Raw genomic sequence first — 18,974 nt, 5'->3', positions numbered from 1 at the left:
ACTTTCTCGTGGTGAATAATCCTTTTAATGTACTCTTGGATCCTATTGGCTATTATTTTGGTGAGAATTTTTGCATCTGTGTTCATCAAGGATATTAGTCTGCAATTCTCCTTTTTGGTGGGGTCTTTGTCTGGTTTTGGCATGAAGGTAATGCTGGCCTCATCAGCCAAAAGTGTTTGAGTAAAGTTACAAAACATCTAGGCTCAAGGCTCCTATTGTCCCCTCAAATGGTTAAACTCCTTTTAAGAGTTTAAAGGGGTAATTTGAATTCATATTCTGGGACCCAGAGAAAATCTCTGAAGTGGCATTTCTTTCAACCAGTAGGTCCAGAAACATTTATGCATTGCAAAGATGGTAAAACTTCATCCTTTGAAATATCCCAAGACTGGTAAAGTTTGCTTTAAACCATATACTTAAAGTCTCATGATTTCTAAATTTGGCCAGAGAAGCATTAAGGCATGATTTAAAGATAAATAAGGAAAATCTCAGAAACCCAAGGTGGACAGACCTACTTTCCAGGGTCAGCTTTTCCACCGATTCTGTGACTTTGAATGAGCTGACTAACCTTTCAAAGTCTTAGTTTCATCATTATAAAATGGAAGAAAAAAGTAGAACACATCACAGGTGGTTGTTGTGAAATTTAATTGAGAAAATACATGCAAAGTATTTCCTGGAACAAGTGTGTCCCATAAACGTGAAAATAGGAGGTAAAATAAGCAGGATTGCTTTGGGTTTTTTCCATTCAAAGGCTATTTGTGTGTCCTAGGAAGAAGTAGGTGGCACAGTGGGTGGGTGGTTGGAGGAAGCACTGTGGTCTGTTTGCTGTGGGACAACCATAGGGAGAAGCTGTTTCAACAGGTTGCATGAGTCAGTGGGGGGAATTGCATAGGTATTGCTGTGCCTGAATGAAATTCACTGCTCCCCGTCCCACACCATTAAGGTGGAGCCTCACATTTTCTCTGATTAGCAGTTTTCCTTGTTTCTTAATATAGAAACCTGTTCTGTGAATCATTACACCACTTTATGAAAGACCTGAAATAGTCTACTCTCAGAAAAAAGCTTCTTTTCTTCCCCTTCAATTTTCCTTCTTGTATCTAGTAGGCAAGCCAATACTTTAAAGTGCTTTAATGTAGGGAAGGACTGACATTAATAATTCTCAGTGAATTCCACCTTCCCAAGTATTCACTCTGAAAAGATGTTGCCCTTGGAGACCTCCTGAAGTATTGGGTCATGGTAAACATAGGTTTATGCTTGTTGAATGAATCTGAAGGCTTCAGATGTTCTAGCTAGTCAGTTGTTGAGGACATTTGGATTTAATATAAGGCTCTTCATGTATAGTGTATCCAATTACCTGACATCTATCAAGGTCAAAGGAGTTATCTGTGGGATCAGGGTGGCTAAGGTGATCTTGATGAAGTGCCAGAAAATTTCCGTATCCTTGACAAAGGATGGCAGCTCTTGATGTACTGATGGCTTTTGGGTAATGCCCAGTATCTCATTGATTTTTATCTATTTGTGGTTGGTTAAGTAGATGAGTCTCAACAAAAAGTTACAATATAATAACTTTCAAAGAATGTGGTGGAAATCATGTAGAGGCCAATAAGAGTAGCATGAAAAATCTAGAACAACATGGATTGGACCACCTATGTCTATGGGTAGTTAGCTTGTAGTGAGGATGAGGGTGTTTTTGGATGAGATTAACATTTGAACTGATAGACTGAATAGAGCAAATCACCTTCCATCATGAGAGTAGCCCTTATCCAATCAGTTGAAGGCCTGACTTGAACAAAAGTACTGGCTTCCCTGTGAAGAGAGAGAACATTGCCACTTGATTGATTTAGTAGGGATATTGGTTTTTCCCAGCCCACAGACTTAGATTCTTCCTGGATCTTGGATCTTGAATATGTTAGCTTTCACACTTGAACCCACGCAATTGGCTCTCCTGGTTCTTAAGGCTTTGGTTTTGGACTGAAACTGCGCATCAGCTTGCTTGAGTCTCCAGCCTGCCCATGGCAGAACTTGGACTTCTCAGCCTCCGTAATCATGTGAGCCAATCCCTTATAGTAAATCTCTTTTGATCTATGTAGGTATATACTGATAGCCTCTTGGTCCTATTTCTGTGGAGAGCCCTGACTAATAATACACTAGGTAAATTAAACATGATTTTGTTTTTATTTATTCTGTTCAGGCATTTGATGAGCCATTTAAATTTGCTTTCCCACTTTAAGTAACTGCATCCCAAACTCTGGCCTGCTGCCTAACTGTGAGCTGCTATTACAAGAGGGAACTAGGAAAAAGAATATAGGTTTATAAAGATAAATTTTTACTACCCCTTAAAATCCTCTATTTGAGGATTTATATGGATTTTTCTTTAAAAGTTTCTGTTACAAAGTTTTGTATACGACAAATTACAAATTAGGTCTCCAGCCTGCAAAGTGTGAGTGTGAGAATGTGTTTGATCAAGTTTATGAATAAAGGCTTAGAGAGTACGTGAAAGAAGCATTAAATTTGAGAATTCGCCACATAAGAGTTGCTTTGAGGTCTGAAAATTAGAGTTAAGTCAAGTTAAAAGAAGTCTTTTAAGAGAGGTTGTCACTAATCAGTACCAATGCTTGCCTGGGCACCAAGCACATATCTCAAAAGAAACATTTTAGATTTCTTCTTCATCATCTGTAGTACCCTCCCCCACCATGCCTTGAGAGGCAGAGGGACTGCCAACATGAGGAAGAGATGTAAGGGAGAGGAGCAAAACAGGGGGGTAACAAAGAGAGACTGGTAATTAAGCATGCTTTGACCATGCTTACATTTCATCTGTGTACAGAAAAATAGAAGCTGTCTGCAAATGCACATCACATCCCAAGGGCATAAAGAAGGAGCAGCAACAACCATAAATAACCAGAGCAGCAAAAGTGAGGGTTTTTTTTTTTTTTTTTTTTGCCACCCTGTCTTCTTTCCTCTCCCCAGCCACCCTTTCTCTATGAAAGAAATTTCTTTCTAAAGGTGTATCTTTTTTTTTTTTTTCACCTGTTTCTCCCAGTAGCTCCTCTTTGCACTTTCATAGTAAACTGGCAATGGAACATTATTCTGAGTGAAATTATTTCTCAACATCACGTTAATTTTGTTTTGTATTTAAATGATACATGTGAGCATATGCACGTACTTCACAAGCCTTGGATGTAGTTCTCTTGTGTTCTTTAGTAAATTTGGAAAATTTCTTCATGTTGATCTTGTATATTTGTTGGAATCATTCCTTACTATTTTATTTGAACAAATAGAAAATCAAGCAATATTCTTAATTATGGGAGCTTGACATTCAAAAGACATTAATTATGGGGCACCTGGGTGGTTCAGTGGGTTAAGCCACTGCTTTCTGCTCAGGTCATGATCTCAGGGTCCTGGGATCGAGTCCCACATCGGACTCTCTGCTCAGCGGGGAGCCTGCTTCCCTCCCTCCCTCTCTCTCTCTCTGCCTGCCTCTCTGCCTACTTGTGATCTCTCTCTGTCAAATAAATAAATAAAATCTTAAAAAAAGATATTAATTATGCTCAAGTTTAACTATACATTTAATATGATCTCAATAAATATATTAATAGATTTGGGGGGCACCTGGGTATCTCAGTCAGTTAAGTGTCTGCCTTTGGATCAGGTCAGGATCTCAGGGTCCTGGAATAGAGCACTGCATCAGGCTCCCTGCTGAGAGGGGAGTCTGCATCTCCCTCTCCCTCTGTCCCTCCCCCTGCTCATGATCAATCTCTCTCAAATAAATAAATATGTAAAATCTTTAAAATAAATAGATTTTGAAGGAGGTAGTATCTGTTGAAGGGAGGGACTCACAAGCTGATTTTAAAGCCTAAATGGAAAATTATTCCAAAATTTATATAAAAATTATTAAAAAATACAAAGAAAAAAATTGAAAAGGAAAAATGATAAGGGAGAACTATTATATTGGATACAAAAATGTATCATGAAGCTACAGGAAAGTTGAGCTTGCTCTTGAGTAAACACAGATGAATGAAAAGAACAACAAAGTCCATAAATAGACCCAAGACACATAAGAATTTCATATTTAATGAAACTGACATCTCAAGACAATGAGGAAAAGATGGATTTTTCAAACCAGTGGTATTGGAACAAGTAGCTAGATAACTGGGGGAAAAACACAAAACAGTTATTAGCATGATTTAGCTGCTACTGGCCCTCTTAGACTACATAGCCCAAGAAAACAATGATGAGTTCTCAAGCAGGAGTAAAACAGAGAAAAAATAAGAACAAAAATTCCAGACAGAAGGTGCAACTAATTCCCACCTCTAACTAGTAAAATATACAACTGAGATAGACTTTTAGTGATTAGGACCAATTACAGCTAAACCTCCTGACAAGGAGCAAGTCAGCATATGGCCATCAAACCTGGTTGCTTAAACAACTAATTAAGGTTTTAAGTAAATCCTTTCAGTTATAAAAATTGCTCAGGGAAAAGAGGAGACCAAAGGTGTGGCTGTCCCCATGGAGCCTGAGTCCCTCAAGGTATCTTTTGGAGAAGAATGGGGAACATAGCTATTGACACTAAGAGTTCTGTATCCAGTTCCAATGCATGTTGGGGGGGATGGGTTCCCCCACATGTCCAAGCAGTTTTTGGACACTAGCTGGGTGACCTACAATTTAACTCAATTCTGACATTGTCTATCTGGAGACAGCATCAGATTCCGTAGGTTAAGAGCTAGTCCCACAAGACTGTCCCCACACCCCTCACTTCAGATGCCAGTTGTATAACTCCAGGTTGTTATCTGTACTTATAAAAGACTGGCTATCAATCAGAGGTTCCCACCATGACCTTCTTGGGGTGGTGCAATTTGCTAGAGTGGCTCATAGAACTCAGAGAAACATTTCATTTACTAGATTACCAATTTATTATGAAAGGATATTCCTCAGGAACTGCCACACAAAGCGCGGTTTGGGAGAGAGCTGGAGCCCTCTCCTGGCGTGCCACTGTCCCCAAATCGCCACATGTTTGCCGACCTGGAAGCTCTCTGAAACCTGTCTGTTTGGATTTTTATGTAGGTTTCATTACACAGGCATGGTTGATAAAATCATTGCCATTGGCCACGGATTCAACCTCCTGCACCTTATCCCTTCCGAGGAGGGGTGGGGTAAAACCTTCTAATCTTTCGATCACTCAGTTAGTTCTCCTGGCACCCAGTGCTCCCATCCTTGGGTGCTAAACAAAAATTATCTCCTTAACATAAGACAGTTTTACTGCATTCATTACTTAGGAAATTCAAAGGGTTTTAGGAGCTCTGTGCCAGAAACAGGGACAATGTTTCTTATTAGTCACAGTATCAGAGGCACATAGAGCTAATTGGAATAAAACAGATTAAAAGCCAACTATGATTTTAAGAGAGCTGTACTGTCAGGAGAGCCTCTGTTATACTAGAAGGGATTCTAGCTTCATTGCCTAAAGACACAAACTTGGTTAGCACCTCATCTGCCATCCAACTTCACACAAATGTTTCACTGTATCCCATCAACCACCTCTGTTCTTTTCCAATAAGTTTTCTTGCTTCCCATTTGCCAGACCAGAAGTAAATGCTACAGACTTTCAGATTTCTCTTAAGAAAGACTCTGTCCCACTCTTGGTGCCTTTTTCTGTATTAACTTAAGCTAATTTACACTGTACTAACAATTTCAGGATTTCAATTACTTAAAACAAAGAAAAAAGTTTATATTTTGGACACATAGCATATTTTAAGCAAATATTATCCACCACATCTACCGATGGACTTTTAAAAAAAAAAGATTTTATTTATTTATTTGAGAGAGAGAGAGACATCACAAGGAGGCAGAGAGGCAGGCAAAGAGAGAGGAGGATGCAGGCTCCCCGCCGAGGAGAGAGCCAGCACAGGCTTTATCCCAGGATTCTGAGACCAGGACCTGAGCAGAAGAGAGATGCTTAACCCACAAGCCATCCAGGCACTTTAATTCTTCCCTGGATATATTTGTATAGATATTGTATTTGTATAGATATTGTACTTGAAAAATATATTTGTATCACTTGGCACACCAGCAAGCATATTTGTAGGTTATATTTCTAGAAAGACAGGCATACGTTGGAGACACTGACAGTTTAGTTCCTTCCCACCACAATAAGGTGAATAGAGCAATAAAGCAAGTCAAATGAAATGAAATGAAAATTTTGGTTTCCCAGTGCATGTAAATTTATGTTTACACTACAGTCTACTAAGCATGCAATAACATTATGTCTAAAAATACAAGGTACATTCCTTAATTAAAAGTACTTTATTGCTGAAAATTGCTAACCATCATCTGAGTTTTCAGCCAGTTGTAATTACTGATCACATATCACCATAACAAATACAATGGAAAAGTCTGAAATACTGTGAGAATTACCAAAATGTGACACAGAGACAAGATATGAGCAAATGTTGCTGGAAAAATTGGCACTGATAGATTTCCTTGATTCCTTGATTCAGAGTTGCCCCAAACCTTCAACTTGTAAAACATGCATTATCTGTGGAGCACAACAAAGGGAAGTGCAATAGAAGGATGGATACATGTAGAATGGCTTGGCCAAAGGTTACATGCATTTTAAAATTTGATACAGAATTACTAGATTATAGGGGCGCCTGGGTGGCTCAGTGGGTTAAAGCCTCTGCCTTCGGCTCAGGTCATGATCCCTGGGTCCTGGGATCGAGCCCCACGTGGGGTTCTCTGCTCAGCGGGAAGCCTGCTTCCCTTCCTCTCTCTCTCTGTCTGCCTCTGCCTACTTGTGATCTCTGCCTGTCAAATAAATACATAAAATCTTTAAAAAAATACTAGATTATACACCCATTAGCTGTATAGGAGACTCTCTGTTTCCCCCCTAACTACAAAAATATTATCAATTCTTTTGATTTTTTTCTCATCTGAGGGGTAAAAACTAACTTTTCCCCATTTTTATATATCTTAGAACTATTCATATCCTTTTTTGGTTTATTCCTGTTTGCCCATTTGATTCTCTGGTTGCGTTCTCTTTCTTACTGATTTATAAGAACTAATTACATACTCAAGAGTCATTTATGATATAAATCAAGGATATTTTTCCTATTACTTACTTATATTTGGATGCTGTTCACTGTATGTTTTGCCATGAAGAATTTTCCCCCCTTTTTAGGTAGTCAAATACCAACCTGTGTGTGATGTCCAAGTGATAGTCTTTCTTTACAAAAGGTCTTTTTCATAAATGAACATATTATTTAAAGTATACAGTGGAAACAACTTTTTTTCTTCTAGTATTTGTAGTTTCATATGTTGTTTTAAAATTTGTAATACAGATAAAATTAATTTTGGGGTAAGGGAGGGATACATTCAATCTCTAACTGGTAATAATATTGAGGGTCTTTGTAGGTGATGATTTGGTGGTGGTGCAGCAAGGCATAGTGGAACCCAATTTTCCAATGAATATATTCTTGTAATTCTGACTTTTGCATCCCGTTTATATGAAATTTACTAAAATTTCACTGAAATAAGTAAATTCATTGTTGTTAGGAAAAAAGGAACAGGGAAGTAAAGAACCCCTACTCCAGCTTCAAGAACTCCAGTCAAATATCACCCTAGAGGGATATGGAAACAATGTTGTCAGATCTTCTGATTTTTCAAAAGAAGCTGAAATCTGGATTTCCCTGTGAAATCCCTGATGTTTAAATGTTAGCAACCAATTCAGAGTTTTAAAAACACTGCATGGGCCAAGCAAAACACATCTGCAGGCCAGATGGGACGCACAGGGTGCCAGTTTGAGACCTGTGGTTTAGAGATTCTCACCCTTGGGGATACATTTAATTGCCTTTTCGATGGGCCACTACAATATAGAGTGGTCAGCTCTTATCACATGTATTTTAGCTGATTTTTGCTAGCCTAGTCTTTCTAGTAAGCTACAAGATCCTTGAAGGCACTATATACAGATTTTTGAGGTCCCCATGGCCTAGGAGCATCTTGTACCTAGTTGATATTTAACATGGGTTGTTTGTTGAATGAATAAATGGAGAAATGTTTGAACTCCACTGCACGCGGACTCCCTGCCAAGCATCTAAACAAAGTGACTCAGGGTCTCAGAGGTTACCTGATTCAGACCATTCCTTCTTTTTCCTCCCTTCTCACCTAATTCACCCTCATGGCAACTAAACCTCTGTACCCTACAGGGATTTTGTAAACAGGTGGCCTTGTCCACGGATGCGAGTCTTGGCCACTAGGTGTCTCCCTTTGCCTAAAGCACGTACTGAAGCCCTGGGGTCAATTGGCGGTTTGCTAAACAGAAACACTTACGCAAAAAAGAATGTCTTAATCTTAGGCCACATCTTCAGATGTTTGTCCTCAGGAGGAAGTTGAGCACAGCCACAATGTCAAAGCAAAAATGCCCAGGCATAGGATCAGATTTATTTTGTTCTGGGAGAGCTTCTCACGCACAGGAATTCTCCCCTGGAGGACTGAGTGACAATCTGTTGGGTTTCAGCCTCTAATTCTGCAGACCCTACGCTGGTCTTCTGGAGCCCCCTTTGGATTTTTCTGCTGTTATCGGCCAACGGAGAAGTGCGTCTTACTGTTAAGGGTCTGGGGTTCTACAACTTGCATTGTAAAAGCAGGATTCTTCTCAACTGTGTCAGATCAAGCTTCACTGAGGCTGCCCTGATGCGCATGCTCATTTTCCCACATCTCCTGGCTGCAGGGGCACGTGTTCCCTTGCCTGCAGCAGTGCCTTCCTTGCAGCCCCAGGAAGGTACCCCCAGCTTAGACAGGAGGATGCTTGATACTGTGTAATTCTCATCTTAAAGACAGGTAGACGGAAGAAAAAAAAAAAAGCAAAATTAATTGCTTTTATTGTTCATGGCTTTCTCGGTGTTAGCTCTGGCATTCAGATACCCTACGCTCTGAACTGATGAAAGGCAATATTGCAATTTTGCCTGGTGCTGCTAAATTTGCCAGGCCTTGGATTTTAGTGACACTGGAAGCTTCCTTGTTGGACGAAATGGAGAGGTGGAATCTCTAGGGCTTTGGTGGCTCTGCAATTTACTATGCAAGGTTCAGATAAGAATGGTTGTCTCATTGGCACCTAAAACATAATGTCACTTTTGCCTTTTCTTTGGTTATTTTGCATTGGTTGGATACTCCTGTTTGCATTTCTCATCTGTATTTGAGAAGTAGCAGAGTACAGAATTTAATATATCACAGACTTTGAAGGTGGGCTGGCTTGGTACCCTGGCCCATCATTTGCTTAGCCTCTCTTATACCTCCATTTTCTCACCTGTGAAATGCAGTGATCGTTGTAGTGCCTCACAGGTTGCTGGGAGTATAAAAGCACATGGACACTGATCAGAACAGTTCTTGGAACATAGTAAGTTCTTAGTAAATGAGAGCTGTTACTAGGGGCTTGATCATTGATCCCTTCTCTGGTTTTCTGTCCAGGCCAGAGTTCATGTCTATAGATTGTTACACTCGTTTCTGATACCAATGGGAAAAGTTTTCCTACAGTTTTGTGAATTTTCCCTCTGTTTATTTGAATGTACTTTATTTTAAGGCTAAGTAGCATTACAATTATTATTAAATACCACCTCCCCCAAACAGTTTCTCATAAGTCCCTTTGACTAAGCTTTATCCTCAAATAGCTCAATAATTCCCTGTCCACCTCTTTTTATTTTAGTCCTAGTTCTGAGTGTTAAAAGACTATATCTTGCGGTGCCTGGGTGGCTCAGTCATTAACATCTGCCTTCAGCTCAGCTCATGATCCCAGAGTTCTGGGATTGATCCCCGTATTGGACTCCCTTCTCCACAGGGGACCTGCTTCTTTCTCTCCCACTCCTTCTGGTGTCTTCCTTCTCTGGCTGTGTCTCTCTCTGTCAAATAAATAAATAAAATCTTAAAAAAAAAAACCCTAAATCTATTATGATAAAATCTTATCATATTAGTTAAGAAAACTTTCTTGCTATAATTTACATTTTATATTCAATTCTTCTTCTTTCTACGGTTCCTTTTAGGGTTTAAAAATACATATATCTGAAATATTTTCCTTTCCTTTCCTCTTTCTTTCTCTCTCTCTTTCTTTTTTTCTTTCTTTCTCTCTCTCTCTCTTTTTAGAGAAAGAGAGAGTAAGAATGAGTGGGGGAAGGGGAAGAGGGAGAGGGAGAGAGACTCTTTTTTTTTTGTTGTTGTTCTTAAAAGGGAGAGAGACTCTTAAGCAGGCTCCACACCCAGTGTGGAGCCCAATGCAGGGATTGACTTCACAACACTGAGATCATGACATGAACCAAAATCAGGAGCTGGATGCTTAACAGACTGAGCTACCGGGCGCCCCATACCTGAAATATATTTTTTAAGATTTTATTTATTTATTTATTTATTATTTTTTAAGATTTTATTTATTGATTTGAGAGGGAGCACCAGAGAGAGAGCAAGCGCAGGTGGAGGGAGGAGCAGAGGGAGATGGAGAAGCAGGCTCTCTGAGGAACAGGGAGCCCAATCCAGGGCTTAATTTCAGGGACCCTTGAGCTAAAGACAGACACTTAACCGACTGAGCCAATCAGGGGTCCCTAAATTTTTTTTTTTTTTAATTTTTATCTATTTAATTACATATTTGAGACAGAGAGAGTGAATGTGAGCCGGAGCAGGAGGGGGGAAGAGCAGAAGGAGAGGGACAAGCAGCCTTGGCACTGAGCCTGATGTGGGGCTCGATCTCCTGATCTCCTGATCCCGAGATCCTGACCTGAGCCGAAATCAAGAATCGGATGCTCAACCAACTGAACCACCCAGGCACCCCTCAGATACTTCTTACTGCACTGAATCATTTCATAATATGGAATGAAACACCTGAAACAGCTCAGGGCCCATCTCACTCTTGAGTCACCATATCATTCAAGGTGACCAACTGTGTCTGCAGCCCCGGATTAGACTGAGGCAGATAAAGGGATAGAGACTGCTGCTGGCTCCAGCGCCTTTGCATCCCTGGTTCCCCTTTGCTCCTGCTAAGGCCATGAAAAGACCCAATAGCCGTCCCCTTCGGTTAGGATAAGATAACAAGTCATAGCTCCTGCTGAGACAAGAGAAAAAGACCAGAAGCCTATCTGTTTGAATAAGAAAAGAAAAAGAAACGGTCCCCTGGGGTGATTTAGCACTCTCCTGAGACCCCTCGCAGAGATTATACTGCCACAGGAAGGGGCCTTTTGGCCTTGGGAGACCCTGAAAACTTTCCATTACCATCCCCCATCACCCATAACGATAAAAACTCACTCCTAACCCTGTCGGGTGCTCAGCTTTTGGGAGGGGATCCCACTGAGCCCGCTGGTGATAATAAAGCTTAAGTTTTCCCTGCTTTCCTGGGTGCCGCTTGAGTTTCCTCGGTCACTTCAGATTTTCCGCAACAAGATCTCTGAGACCAAAGGCACAGAATACCTAGCATCTCCGATGGATATACACTGTTGTCCAGAATCCTCTTCGGGTTCACCTGCTGACCTCATTCAGATAGCACCTCCACCCAGTGATAAGATGAGATGAAATTTAGGAAATGAGTTCTAATACTATGATTCTGTTTGCCAGTTCCTTTCTTCAGGGTCTCAGGTTTGTTGCTGTTTATTCCTGTAACTCTTCTCTTTTGCTGGGAAACCAAGCAGTCGGACTGTTCGGGAAACCAACAGAAACAAACAGATGACATGGCAGGTCTTAACATGCTCCTGCAGCCTCTGGTTTTCCTCCTTGTTCTCTTGGGCATCTACAGGATGCCAGGCCCTGCCTAATCAAGGAAGCTCTGTGGTCAGGATTACCAGGGAAGAGATGTAAAGTAGACCAGATGGACCAAAACACATTTATTTACCTGCTTTTGTATGCTCAGGTTAATACCTTTTTCCAACTTCACAGGTGAGTGTGTGTGAGATTTCTTAGCAGAATTATACCAGAGGAGCAAGCCTTCCTCAACTCTGCCATCACGGAAGGTCAGCTCTTCTTGGGCACAGAACAATGATATGTCGCAATAATGCCACAGTGCTCAAAATCCATGTTGCTTTCTTTTGGTCTCTGTCTTCTGCAGGGACGGGAGAGCCCCATAACCTGACCAGGAAGTATAGAGGAATTCAGCATCTCGTATGTTAGTAGGTAATTAGGAGGAAACTAGAAGGGGTTACGAGGTTTACTGGTGAGTCATCAGTAATTCAAAAGCACACCTTAAACATTGGGCATACATTATGATCTTCTTCCATTAAATATGGAATCAACAAGCAATTAAATATATTCATTTCTTTGGATTCAGGTTTTCCCCCCAAATCGATGTGCTCAAGAAATTATTAACGTCTATTGGTTGCCTAATTTTCTACTACCTGCTAAAACGTTTTTGGTCTAATAAGACACTGTAGGGATCCCTTTGTTTCTTGGGCCATAGACCAGCCCTTAGGAAGTTACTGGGCTTTAGAATACAATGAACTGGAGGTCAGTAACAGACCTTCTACTTGAGGTTCAAGGTTTCCCCACTTGAAACTCCACAGTGACTGGCCATTTTGTCTGCCTTACTCCTTCCCTTTATCCTTGTCCAGTTCCACAGTCACTTTCCTCCCTAAGTCATTGATAGATTATTAGTCCCATTTTATAAACACACTGATACTAAGGTATCAGTCAGTGACTTCTGTGCTCCTACAGGCACTTAACGATTTAATATAGTTAATAGAAAAAGGCCAGCACTGAACTGAAAAGACAGCATCTAATCCTAGGACTTCAGACACTGGATCAACTGAGCGAAGTTCTTCCGGAAGCTCTCCATTCTCTGTGTTTGGTCTCCACATATAACTGGTGGATCAGGAAAGAGGCAAAATCCTACAGAAAGAGCACAGAGGAGAAAGGAATTAACTTGATTAACTTATGAGATCAGCTTTATTCTACCCAGGTTGGTGGGAGACAAAGGCTGTTGATGCCTTTGAACAGTTAGGGATGGTCATGTAGGCCTTGTTCTCCTGATAGCTTTTTCCTGGATTCCGACATGAGCATGAAAAACTGTGCTAAAAACCAAGTGGCTCAGCTGGAAACAAGAGGGTCACGTTGTGTTTGGGCCCTCTTAGCACAAAAGGTCTTCAACATGAAATTATGGGCTCCAATCTTATTTGGAGTATTGTTCACTGTATAAAAGATTTCTATTCCAGTTTAGTGCTCCGAAGATCATTTTCTCCTTCCTAAGAAGATGAATGTTTCCTCTTTTGTGATAAGAACAATATACCTGATTAGCTTCCCTTTCTCTTTGAATGCTAGGAAGCTCTGCCCCTGAAGGGAAGTTTCACATTTATAAAATAGTGTAGATACCTCATATTCGCATTATTTTTCTTAATTGATGCTCTACTTTTATAGACTTTTTAAAATAGTTTGTGTAGTTTATATAGAAATTTTGTAGTTTGTGTTTCCTTATTTCTATTCTTTTTTTTAAGGATTTTATTTATTTATTTGACAGAGAGAGAGAAGAAGAGAGAGAGAGAGAAAAGCAGGAGGAGGGACAGAGACAAAGGGAGAAGCAGGCTCCAGAATGAGCAGGGGGTAGGTGGGGGACTAGATCCCAGTACTCTGGAATCTTGACCTGAGCCTAAGGCGGACTCTTAAAGGACTGAGCCCCCCAAGTGCCCTCCCTATTTCTATTCTAATATAATTTTTTTTAGTGCACTGGCATTGTGAGCCATCCTAAGTCATTTGCAAAACAGGGAGTGGTTTAAGGCCACTTCAAGTCATTTGTAATACACACAGTGTTAGTTTTCATACCAGATGGGTACTTAGGTAGGAAAGAAACATTTATTGAAAAGTTGAATATACAGAAAGCATTCACCTTCAGCATCTACACTGCTACTCTGTTTCGACAGTCCCGCCCGGTTCCATGTTATCCCACCAACGGGTCTGAGCTTCCTTTGTCTGGGAAAGAACCAAGTTGGGGTTCTTCAGCTTTGAGAGCAAAAGCCAGAAAAGGAATAATAATATGGACCTCTCCTTTCACTCCACAGGTATTGCCCACCTCCCCCAACTGGAATGATACATGAAGGTCACATTCCTTCCGCTTTATGCAGGTGACGGGGTGGGGGGGGGGTGGAGGGGTGGGGGGTGGTGTCCTGAGGCTGGACTCAAAAGCTTGACAGAGCAGCATTTTGCAGCAGACAGATTTAGGACAGAAGTGTTCCGCATTCCCCTAGAGCATTTTTCTCCCATTTTCCTTTTGTGGTTTCTGAAATCTGTTTGTGTCAGCGGCAAGAATCATTAGGTCTTGGGCTCAGAGCTCCTTCCTCTTACCGGCCTGGTATTGACTCCACGTGGGAGGGAGAGTCAGCAGAAAGGTATTTCTCTTTTCCTTCTGGAAGGGGGTGTGTCCTAGGCTTGTCTGCCTTCAAGGGCAGCCACAGGAACCAAGAGTGGCTTAGGTGTCAGTGGATCTGCAGGAGAGCCCAGGAGCAGCTGTTCAGATGTTAATAAGCGATGTCTTTCCGAACATCATTAAGAAGTGATTGAACCCCAAGTACAGTGGAGGAAGGGCTTCCAGAGGCTGTGAGGAGAGGAGTCACCAGGTAAGCCCAACAGCTGTGATTCAATGCCTTAGAATGTGTATGACTATCACCAGTATTATCTGTTACTTTGAGATACCCCCCCCCGCCCCCGCCCCAGGTAAAACTCTGATTTCAAGATCCCATTTCCTGAAGAAGGTTGAATAAAGGAATAGGGAAGGAGAAAGCAATGAGAAGAGAGACAAAAGAGTTCATCCTCGTGGTGACTGTATTAACTGAGGTGATTTGCTGGTTCTGACTACAGGTTTTCTGATTCAAAGCACACAGTTCTCTCTATGCCTTAGAACCGAGGACCTCCTGTTCCTCAGGTGTGTGAGGTAGATCTACTGGAGTAAAGAAGGAGCCACCAAGGATACTTGTTAAAAACATCAATTTCACGACTGCTGCTGGTCAGTAATACATTAGCTTTAGCAAACTCTTAAAATAAAAATATGCTGGAGCAGATTCAGTTTATTTTTACTTTAGATGAATTCATAAAGCTTTGCTGAACCAGTATAAATTTGAGAAGTACTTTTCAACTTAGCTCCTACCTTGGACTCAGAAAAATCCCCAAATCGGCCCTTATAATCATTTCTCCTGTTCCTTTCCAGTAATAAATACAAAGTGATACCCTGTGTTTTCTGACAGGCCTTGAAAATTGGCAACTATTCCTTTTCCTTTTCTTTCCTTTTTTTAAAGAAAAATCCATTTGTGTAAACCCAATATCCTAGATGTTGGGAAATTACTGAAGAAAGTACACAAAGAAGATCAAAGTGGAAGAGATGCGGAGGAATGGTGCCTGTGGCTCTTCCACAATGATATCCACTAAATGGATTCTGATAATAACACACATAGGTGGGAAATTACAGATAGAAAAGAAATAATAAAAATAGATAAACATATTTTATGATTTGTTCAAATATTAGCACAGCCTTTTATGTTCTTTCCCTGTAATAGAACCACTGCTAATTATCCAATCATAACCAAAATTCAAAACAGTATTACAAAATGGCTACAGAAATAACACTTTATTCAACTATTAGCAAGTAGAATGGTAGAATGTAGAATGTAGAATGGTGGCAATAAGCATCGAGATTTAAAGTAAGATCTAAATTAAGATTTGAAATGTGTGTATGCATACTGATGCTTCTCTAGCTGTCTTGCAGACCCTTCTATTTTGTGCACAGCCACACATTGATGGGAATTACTCTCTAAAAAGGGAGTAAATTTAATTTCTTTCTCAAGTAGGGATAGGGTTCCCATTATAGGATTTATCTCTTATTGTGCTGAAGGTAAGGAGGAACACCAGACTTGCACCCATACGCCCTCTGATGTCATTCATTCCACAATTAAATGAATGCAACTGTTCTCCTAGAAAAAAATAAATGAGCACATTCATTTAAACTAGGGTATAAGCGACTAATTTTAGTACTTTGGTTGGGAGTGAGGGCAGGCTGGAAGCAACAAGAGGGTCCAGGTTATTGAAGGTGAAATGCCCAAATTCCGAGACCCCCCCCCCCCAAAGACGACCACCAGAGTCCAGAGTCAAAGCCAAACAGCAAGGGCCGTTTATTACAAGTTCGAACCTGGACCTCCATGCACTCATTACCGGTGACGCTAAGAGGTCCCGAGATCGGGATCACAACACCTTTTATACATTATTTTTGGGGAGGCAGGGACTTAGCATACATCATAGTATCTTGTAACAAATCGCCACATACCTTGGGAAAATCATAAAGCAACTCTATAATATGACTGGCGCGCTACACAGTGGGAAAAGGCTGGGAACAGATTATTGGTTAGGTCAAAGGGCTGTCGTTCTTTGAACTGCTTGGTTGGCGCTGCTAGGGTATGTGTCACCTCAGGATTGGTCGGGGTCTCCCTGTCAAGCCATGGGGCGCCAGATGGTTATTATCTCTTGCACCCAGAGCCAGGTGGGGGGTCCGGGAGCAGTCATGCTGTCACGTCCAATTCTGGGTGGGGGTTTCTCTGGCACCAGATGGCTTGTTATCTCTCGGCCCAGAGTCGGGTGGGGGGTCCGGGAGCAGCCATTCTGTCAGGTTCAATTCTGGGTGGGGGATGTGTGGTTACAGAGTGTCTATAGAAAGTCTGCTGGTATTTTTCCATCTCCTCATGGGTTAGCAAGCGAAGGTACAAAAGCAGAAATAGTGGTAATGGTCATGATTTTATTCCCTAAGCTTCTCAAAGGGTGTCACCAGTGGTAGGGGTGTGTCACGAGGGTGAAGAGCTCAGAAGATGGACAAGTGGCATCCTTGGGACAGTTTCGCTGAATTCTCAGTTTTGCTGAATGCCACTCCTTATGAAACCATGTTCCACCCAATCCAAACATGTATTTGCAGCTTTAACAATATTCTACCTTGTTCTCTTTCTAAAGTTCTTTGGCAGGAGCTACCCATAGGTCCAGAAAAGGGGAAACCCTGTTCCCAAACATGGCAGAGTTTGAGTTGTGTGCGAGCAGGGAAGTGCTCACGGGATGTCCAGGTCTCCATGTCCAGTCTGAGACAAGCTAGAAACCTGATCTTAATAGTTGTGAAAATAATCTAGAAACTTGGGGGGATGGTGCAAAAGGTCTATAGCATCATGGACTGACACATCATCTCTCACACGCCCCGCTGGTTCCATCCAGCCTTGCTGAAATCTACAACCACAGTGTCCAAACCCATGGAAAAGGGAAGTTTTCCTCCCACACCCCTCCCCAGCAAGCCACAGAGAGTCTCAGAGGCTCCTGTCTGATGGCAGGTGGAAACCTGGAATTCTGCAATGTTGAGAATGAAAAGCCATGAGAATTAATAAGTGGGAAAGTGCCCTGGCATTTCCTGGAGTTGGAGTAAATTCCCCATGCACAGTTGGTTGGGTAAATGGTATGTAAAGAGGAAAACAATGGTGAGGTATGCAGCCCTCAGACTGTGCACACTGGAATTAAATCTTGTTGATGGGGCTTCTCAGGCCCCCGTGAGGTCTCCAGATCCTCAGTTCTAATGTCCAGTTTTGATCTCTGTGGCCTACAAACCTTGGAAACTCTAGTTTTTTCATTTTGTTTTAAATAAAGCCCTTTAAAATAAAGACTTTAAAGTTCAAGATAATTTCCTTGTTTGCTTTTTTTATCCTAAGATAACATTTAAAAAAGCTGATTGTAGAAGTTCCTTGATTGTTTAGGGATAAGCAGGCATTACTATAAATTAGCGGTGTTAGGTAACTTGTCACAATGGAACAGATCCACACCTGCAAAATTTTGGGTAAAGAGACTTTGTATTAAGCAGATTATATTTTCCATGAAAACCCTGCATACTTGTGTTTGTAGTTTTGCTCAATTTTGCTTAAAGACTTCCCTGTGCTTAATGTCTTAGAAAATAAGGCTAATTGTTTCTCATAAGAAACTTAAGGATATAGTTCTTAATCATATAACACTGTATGATGTTGTTGACCAAGGTACCAATTAAGTAAATAGGAGAAAAAAAGACACAGCAGTAGAATTTATACATATTGAAGTCAGAACTTTATTATACAATGAAAGTGGCCTTTAAAACTGATAAAGAATTATCAAGTTATCTTGTTAAAGAATGGTTTAGTCAAGAAATGTAGTTGGGATAATTGGTTGTTCATTTGGAGGAAAATCAAAGTAAACACTTATTTCATACCAAAACCTAAAGTAACTCCAGGAGGATTAAAAGTTTAAATGTATTTTAAAGTTAAAGAAGGTTTAGAAGAAAATATATGTATATTTTTACAGTCCTTTTATAAAAAATTTTTTGAGCATGATCCCTAGTTTAAAATACATAATGGAAAGGAGTGACAGATGTGATTTCATGAGCTCTTGTGCAGAACACAGGAAGTTAAAAAATTTTTAACAGAATTTATAATGGAAGTGACAAAGAGCTAATATCCATGTTATATAAAAGTTCCAAAGAAGCAGTTCTTAAGAAAAAGGAAACATTCCAATAGAAAAACTTAGAATAGTGACTTAAAAAGTCAAGCCAGAAAAAAACAAAAAACAAAAACAACAAATGACTAACAAACATCTGAAAAAAAATGGCGTACTCTTTGAGATAATCAGAGACATGGAAATTAAAACAATTAGACAAAAAGTTTGTCTTTTTGTCGGCAAACATTAAAAAGGTACTGGGGACAGTGTGATGACATTGGCCTTTCTACGCCTCCCTGGAGTGTGTAGATGGGTACAAATGGGGAGGACATTTGGCCATGCTGATCAAAATTTAAAAATGTGTGGACCTTTTGAAGCAGCACTTTACTCAAACCTGGAAAAAAATCCCAGGTTTCCCAGAATTAAGAATCCACAAGAAGAAGCTTAACAGGAGGAACATTTGAGGGCAGATTATAGGAGTCCAAATAACAAACCTGCCACCATAATGCGTGTGCTTTTTATCTGAACATAGTGTGGAGCCTGGAAGGCTTTGGAGT

The 18,974-nt window shown here is 40.7% G+C and overlaps 1 protein-coding gene across 10 annotated transcripts in view; it reads left to right on the top strand.

The window, feature by feature from the left end:
- The window catches only part of ADGRF1 (adhesion G protein-coupled receptor F1), a 135,391-nt gene that overhangs the window by 77,718 nt on the left and 38,699 nt on the right, over positions 1–18,974 (top strand). For 4 of the 10 annotated variants that reach the window (XM_082729723.1, XM_082729718.1, XM_082729722.1 and 1 more), the window contains exon 1: positions 14,343–14,558. The exons of 3 other annotated variants lie outside the window; for them this stretch is intronic. The gene's annotated coding sequence lies outside the window, so the exon portion shown is untranslated. Of the gene's footprint in view, positions 1–14,295; positions 14,559–18,974 lie in introns of those variants that run through there. 3 more of the 10 variants (XM_082729716.1, XM_082729724.1, XM_082729717.1) reach the window with 2 other exon arrangements.

Source organism: Mustela nivalis (genome assembly GCF_964662115.1).
Source record: "Mustela nivalis genome assembly, chromosome: 5".
Lineage (NCBI taxonomy): Eukaryota > Metazoa > Chordata > Mammalia > Carnivora > Mustelidae > Mustela > Mustela nivalis.
Note: the sequence above shows the minus strand (reverse complement) of the source record. Positions and strands in the feature narration are given on the sequence as shown.